The sequence below is a fragment of the Myotis nattereri genome (genome assembly GCF_964212035.1).
Source record: "Myotis nattereri genome assembly, chromosome: 9".
NCBI lineage: Eukaryota > Metazoa > Chordata > Mammalia > Chiroptera > Vespertilionidae > Myotis > Myotis nattereri.
This window is the reverse complement of record NC_138084.1, coordinates 56,835,578-56,842,767: the sequence shown is the minus strand read 5'-3', so window position 1 is coordinate 56,842,767 and position 7,190 is coordinate 56,835,578.

Sequence of the window (7,190 nt, the reverse complement as noted above, 5' to 3'; positions counted from 1 at the left end):
TAGCTATTAGAAAGTGTGCTTCTATGAAGACTCTTCTTTTTTTCTTTTTTTATTATGAAGATTCTTTTACATATCTATTGGAGGTCATATGTATTTATTTCAGTGTATATTTATCTAGAGGTCACAAGTACGTTTATGTTTAGCTTTAGAAAATGGGCCTACTTTTTATGTACACTCTTACCAGCAGTGTATATGAAATTCCAGTTCCTTCATATTTTTATCAAATAAATTGTTCCCCTAATGGATCATGAAATGGAGCAGATTTTCCTATGTTTGCTGCTCATTTGTACTTCTATTTTTTTAGAGTGACTGTTCAAGTGTTTTGTCAATTTTTTTACTGGGTATTCTACTTTTTTTTCTTTTTGTTTTGTAGAAATTTATATGTATATATAATGTATGCCTATAATTTTAAAATTTGTTTGTTTTACTCAATAATGCAGACTTTTATATCAGTGCATAAATTATCTCCTTTATTATTTTTAGTAGCTTTACTATATAATATTTTAAAGAATAGATGTGAAAAGTGGAATTTTTATTTTTAAGCTTACCAAAAGTTTAATAGTTATTGAAATCTGTCCTGGAAAGTAACAACAGAAACTTTGTGGTGATTACACATTGAAAAGGAAAGAGCAGCCCTTATGTACTTGAACAATGGAAAGGCATTCTCCAAACATAGCATGTTAGATTTTAGTGTGGCAAGAAGCAAGATGAATCTGATTTGTAAGGGGCAAAGTGAAAACTGTTGAGATTAGTTTGAAATATAAAAGTAAGTACTCAGCCAGAAGCTGAGTGGGAAGAAATATAGGTAAAGGTCACAGTTTTGAAGGTCCTTAATGGAAATTCTGAGAAAAACATGTTATTAAGAGCTAAACTGAAAGGAATTGAGTGAGCAAATGGCTAAAGAAATATCTTCTTCAGAGCTCTTGAGAGCATATGGGGAACAGAAACTGAAGGTTCAGTTAAAGTCCAGTTTTATTGGGGAGAGAGGAGTGTGAATTGGAAACATGTTTCATTGTTTATTTCAAACTAAAAACTAAAAGTTAGAATCTCTGTGGCTTGTTTTTTTTTTAATTAAAATAAATTGGAACCCTTGTACACTGCTGGTGGGAATGCAGAATGGTACAGAGGCTGTGGAAAAACAGGGTGAAGGTTTCTTAAAATCTTTTATTTTAAATATATTTTTATTGATTTTTTTAGAGAGAGAGGAAAGGAGAAGGATAGAGAGATAAAAATATCTATGAGAGAGGAACATCATGGATTGGCTGTTTCCTGCTTCCCCCCGCTCCCCCTCCCAGGATTGAGCCGCAACTGGGGCATGTGTCCTGAATGGGGATTGAACCAGCAACTTTTTGGTTCCTGGGCCAATGCTCAACCACTGAGCAACACCAGCTGGAATCTTAAAAAGAACTGCTGTATAATTCAGCAATTTCACTTCTGGGTATATATCTGGAAGAATTGAAAGGATTTCCAAGTAAATATTACTACTGCCATGTTCATTGTAGCCCTGTTCACAATAGCCAGGATGTGGGAACATCCTAAATGTCCATGAAAATGTGGTAGATGCATTCAATGGAATATTGTTTATCCTTTAAAAAGAAGGAAATCCTGCAATATTCAAAGCAACAACATCAAGCTGAACCTTGAGTACAAGGCACTAAATGAAATAAGTCAGTCACAGAAGGAAAATACTGCCTGCTTCAACTTATGTGAAGTATCCTATATAATAAAAGCCTAATATGCTAAGTGTCCGGTTAGCCCTTCAACCAATCCGATCTAATAAAAGAGAAACATGGTAATTGGTGTACGACCGCTACCCTTCCCATTGGCTAATCAGGGAGATATGCAAATTAACTGCCAGCCAAGATGGCGGCCGGCAGCCAGGCAGCTTAAACTGAACATGAGGCTTGCTTGCTTCAGTGATGGAGGACTGCAACGTTCCCTGCCTGCCTTGCCAGCCTCTGAGCTTGCAGTTTAAGAAACATTGTAACAAATATAGAAGCTAAACAAAACCCCAGAAACCAGCTTTCAGCCGGCTGGGATCTCAGAGCTGGAGTTCATACAGCATTTCAATTATAGAACCTAAACAAACCAGATACCTACTTTCAGCAGCTGAGGCCTCAGAGCTGGAGCCAAGCTTCACAGCTAAAGCTGGCCCAGAATAAAAAGAAAAAAAGAAAAAAAGGAGCAGTTGGGAGCTTCAGTCCCAGCCTGAAAACAGCCCTCAGCCCCTCACCCAGACTGGCCAGGCACCCCAGTGGGGACCCCCACCCTGAAGGGTGTGTGACCAGCTACAAACACCTATCATCCCCTCACCCAGGCTGGCTGGGCACCCCAGTGGGGACCCCCACCCTGATCCAGGACACCCTACAGGGCAAACCAGGCAGCCTCCACCCATGCACCAGCCCTCTATTCTATATAGTAAAAGGGTAATATGCCTCCCGACACCGGGATCAGCATGACGGGGGCAGCACCCAAGCCCCCTGATTGCCCTGCGGCTCTGTGTGTGACAGGGGGCAGGGCCACAACCTCCCTATCGGCCCTGCTCTGTTCGTGACAGGGGAAGGCGCCCCAACCCCCTGATCGGCCCTGGTCTGTGCCTGATAGGGGGGAGCTCCCCAACCCCCTGATCACCCTGCGGCTCTGTGTGTGACAGGGTGTGCCGCCCCACTCCCCGCCCCCCCCCCCCCCCCACGGGCCCTGCTCTGTGTGTGACGGGGTAGAACCATAACCTCCCCATTGGCCCTGCCCTGAGTGTGAGCGTGGCGGCACCCCAACCCCCTGATTGGCCCTGCTCTGTGGGTGATAGAGGGCAGTGCCCCCCCCCCCCATGGGCCCTGCTCTGTGTGTGATGGCGTAGAGCCATAACCTCCCCATCAGCCCTGTCCTGAGTGTGACAGTGGCGGCGCCCCAACCCCCTGATCGGCCCTGCTCTGTGGGTGATAGAGGGCGGCGCCCCAACCCCCTGATCCGCCCTGCTCTGTGTGTGACAGGGGGCGGTGCGCCAACTCCCCTTTCGGCCCTACTCTGTGAGTGACAGGGGGGAGCTCCTCAACCCCCTGATGAGCCCTGCTCTGTGCGTGACACGGGGGAGCTCCCCAACCCCCTGATCGACCCTGCTCTGTGGGTGACAGGGGGTGGCACTGCAACCTCCCCATTGACCCTGCCTTGAGTGTGACAGGAGGCGGTGCCCCAACCCCCCAATCGGCCCTACCCTGAGCATGACTGAGGGTGGCATCGCAACCTCCCAATCCGCCCTGCTCTGTGCATGACAGGGGGCGCCGCCCCAATTCCCCAATCGGCCCTGCTCTGAGCCCGACCAGGGGCTGCACCTAGGGATTGGGCCTGGCCTCTGCCACCCTGGAGCAGGCCTAAGCCAGCAGGTCGTTATCTCCTGAGGGGTCCCAGACTGAGAGAGGGCACAGGCCGGGCTGAGGGGACCCCCCTCCCCCGAGTGCACCAATTTTTGTGAACCGGGCCTCTAGTCAAATTATAATATGCTAATGATATGCTAAGGCTGCCCAACTGCTTGCTATGACGTGCACTGACCACCAGGGAGCAGATGCTCCGACTGGTAGGTTAGCTTGCTGCTGGGGTCCTGCCGATTGGGACTGAGCAAGACAGGCTGGGCATGCACTGGAGCCCTCTCACGGTCCCTCCCCGGCTGGACAACCTCCCGCATCCCTCACTGGCCCCAATCATGCACCTGTGGGGTCCCTTGGCCTGGCCTGCATCTCTCGCAATCCTGGATCCTTTGTGGGATGTCAGAGAGCTGGTTTCAGCCTGATCCCGCAGGCTAGGCCGAGGGACCCCACCATGAATTCGTGCACTAGGCCTCTAATCTAAAATAATCAGACTCACAGAAGCAAAGAATAGAATGATAGTTACCAGGGAGTTGCTAATTAGGGCTGTACAATTTCAGTTTTGCAAGGTGAATAAGCTCTAGATATCTGGTGCACAACATTATGCCTGTAGGTAATATTGTGCAGTATAAATTATAATACTGTTTTGTATACTTAAAAATATGTTAAAAGGGTAGCTCTCACATTAAGTATTCTTACAACAGTAAAAAAAAGTAGATGGCAATTCTAAAAACTGAAGTATCTAAAAGGCCCAAATTATAACCAAGAAAATAATGAAGATTTAACTTCTAAAATGTTAAATCTTAGATTCATTTAGAGTATTCACCTAATTAAAAAAAAAAAAGAACAACAGCAACAAGTATTGAAAAGACACAAAGATTTACAAATGCAAATATGCCAAGTATATCTTCTCAAAGTTGTGACTTTATAATCATACATACTTGGTGGTAAATCTATCTCAGTTACATACACAATAATAGGTAAAGTGTTTAGTTTTACCAGTTTTATAATCTCTACCACTCTACTTGAAAATGCTCCGTTCAAGTCAATGGCCAATTATTTTCTACCTCTCAAGCCAATAGCTAATTCCTTCTTCTCTCTCTCTCTCTCTTTCTGTGAAATAACTGAATTTGATGGAACTGCATAACCATGCAAGTTAGCTAGATTCAGAAAACATCTGTTCCTACCAAATAGAAGAAGCATGACAAAAGTGTGGGTTTCCATGAAGATCAGAAGTATTTAGACTATCTAGGAAGATATCTATACTAATAAAAGGGTAATATGCTAATTAGACCGGACATCTTCCGGACGTCCTTCTGAACAAAGCCATGGTGGCAGGGGCCTAGGCAGAGGTGGTTAGGGGTGATCAGGCCGACAGGGGAGCAGTTAGGGGGCGATCAGACTGGCAGGAGGGGGTATAGTTAGGGGCAATCAGGCTGGCAGGGGAGCAGTTAGGGTTTTCAGGCCAGCCAGCAGAGGTGGTTAGGGGTGATCAGGCAGTCAGGCAGGCGAGCAGTTAGGATCCAGCAGTCCCAGAGTGCGAGAGGGATGTCTGACTGCTGGTTTAGGCCAGGTCCCTCAGGGATGAGGCCTAAACCGGCAGTCAGACATCACCCGAGGTTTCCTGGATTGGAGAGGGTGCAGGCCGGGCTGAGGGACCCTCTCCCCCAGTGCACAAATTTTGTGCACTGAGCCTCTAGTTTTAAATATTAGAACCAAAGAAAGTCAAATCCAGTGATATAATCACCAGAGTAGGATTGCAGAGTCTTGTGAGAAGAATTAGGTAATATCTAAACTTTAGCATGAAATCTACATGGATTACAAGATCTACAAGATTATTTAGTGAGTTGATGTAGTTACTGTGTCACAGGCATATATGTCAGTATCCCAGGTCATGTAAATATTGCAAATTTCAAACATCTAAGAATGTCTTTGAAGACACTGTGATAACACCAATGTTTCCCTTGTGAGAAAGCATATTTTATCTCTAATTATTTAGATTTAAACATAGAAATGGATAAGTTATTAAATCCATTAATTGTAAAAAATTTATGCGTAATGTGATGTCCAATTTTTGGGAGAATTTGACCTACTTAATTAGCTTTGATTCTAATATAAGCTATATAATACAGTAATTGAGTTTATCTTTTGGGTCTTAAATTGAAATTACTTATTTATATGCAGTTTTACTGGAATGAATAAAATACTTAAGATTCCCCAAAATTATAAATTAAATGTGTTACACTTATAAGAATTAACTTCAAGTACTTGAGAGATTTGCTAGACAGACGATGGAAGTGACTAAAAGTTAATAGACTAAATTAAATGTATAAGTGCATTTAAAATGTTTGACAGTATTTAATGAACTAAGTGGGCATAATAAGACTAAAATTATAAATGTTAAAAAATGTTAGATTTATAAGCAGAATAAGATATCTATGCTAAATTAAATTTAAAATTTTAATTTCAGTCAACCAAATATTGGTTATCAAAATCAAAGTAAAATTCTGAATAGTTTTTTCCAAAACTGTCCTCAAGGACATTTTTTAAAAAGTGTCCCAGTTTAGACACTCAGAGAACTTAGCAAATTTAACTGGTAGTTCTCCAATTAACACGTTCTCTCCTAGACGCCGCCATTCCTTTCATACTGCCATTCCTTCTCAGTCTCCTGGCCTGCTCCTCCTTCACCAGCCCTTTAAATGTGGGGGTGTCTCAAGGCTCTGCCTTTGGCCCTGTGCTCTCTTCTTTTAGTAATAGCTCTTGAGAAATTTCAAATTTCGTCTCTGGCAGAAACTGGCTAGAAGTTCACCGAACACATTTCCCTGTTTCCTAGGCACATAGATAGAGGCTAACACCTCAGTTCTATTCTGAATCTAGGCAGGCCCATATTACTGTGTAGGAGCTAATAAATGTGGGAGGAATTGACACTGGAGGAATTAGTGGACCAGAGTTCCTAGGCATAAGTGGGAATGAGATGGAGGTTCTCGGGGCAGAGCTGAAATAAGCATTTTCAGAAGCCCCCACGGGAAGATGGGATGTGGAACCCATTTTCGGGTTCCTTAGTCCCTGCCCCTTAAGCCAATTCTGAAAAAGGTGCAGCTGGGGTTCCAGCAGAGCCGGAAACAAGGCCAGTGCCCAGAGTTTCTGTTCCATGTTGCAGCCAGGTATTCAGGCCGGATTAAAATCTGTTAACCCATGTGTGGAGCCCCACATGGGCGTGAGCCATGTGGCCACAGGGGAGGGTGCCCCTGCAGCAGGGGTCCCAAGAAAGTCCAGCACGTGTGAGAGAGAGAGAGAGGAGAGTGAACTTTCTTTGTTGGAAGTTTATATATTCAGGATTCCAGCACTTGCAGTGGCCACACCCATCCTGGCCGATTACCTGTTTTCAGGTGTGTTTGATGGGCAAGCACCTTACCATGTCACACAGACCTTACTGGGCATGCCTCTAAACTGCCTTTGCCCAGTTCCTTCCCCCATCAACCAGTGGGGAACAGACTTGGACAGTGTTAAATGTAGCTTTTTGGCAAAGCTGTATAAATGGCATGTCTATATCTAGTCTTCTCTTCCCTCCTTTCCTGTTAAATAACAACCAGGTAATTACAATGGCATCAGAATGATGCATGCCACTGCTAAGCCTAGCCCTTAAAAACTTCCTATACAATCCTCCACTCTCTTTTCACCACAATCATTGGCTGAATGCATGGGGTCTATCAGAGGAGTCAGAAACCCTGAAGAATGGTATGGCCTCAAGATGGAAAAAACATCAATTCCTGAATCAGTGCGTGGAGGAGTGACCAGCACTCAAGAATGCTCAATTGGTCCAGCTGACAT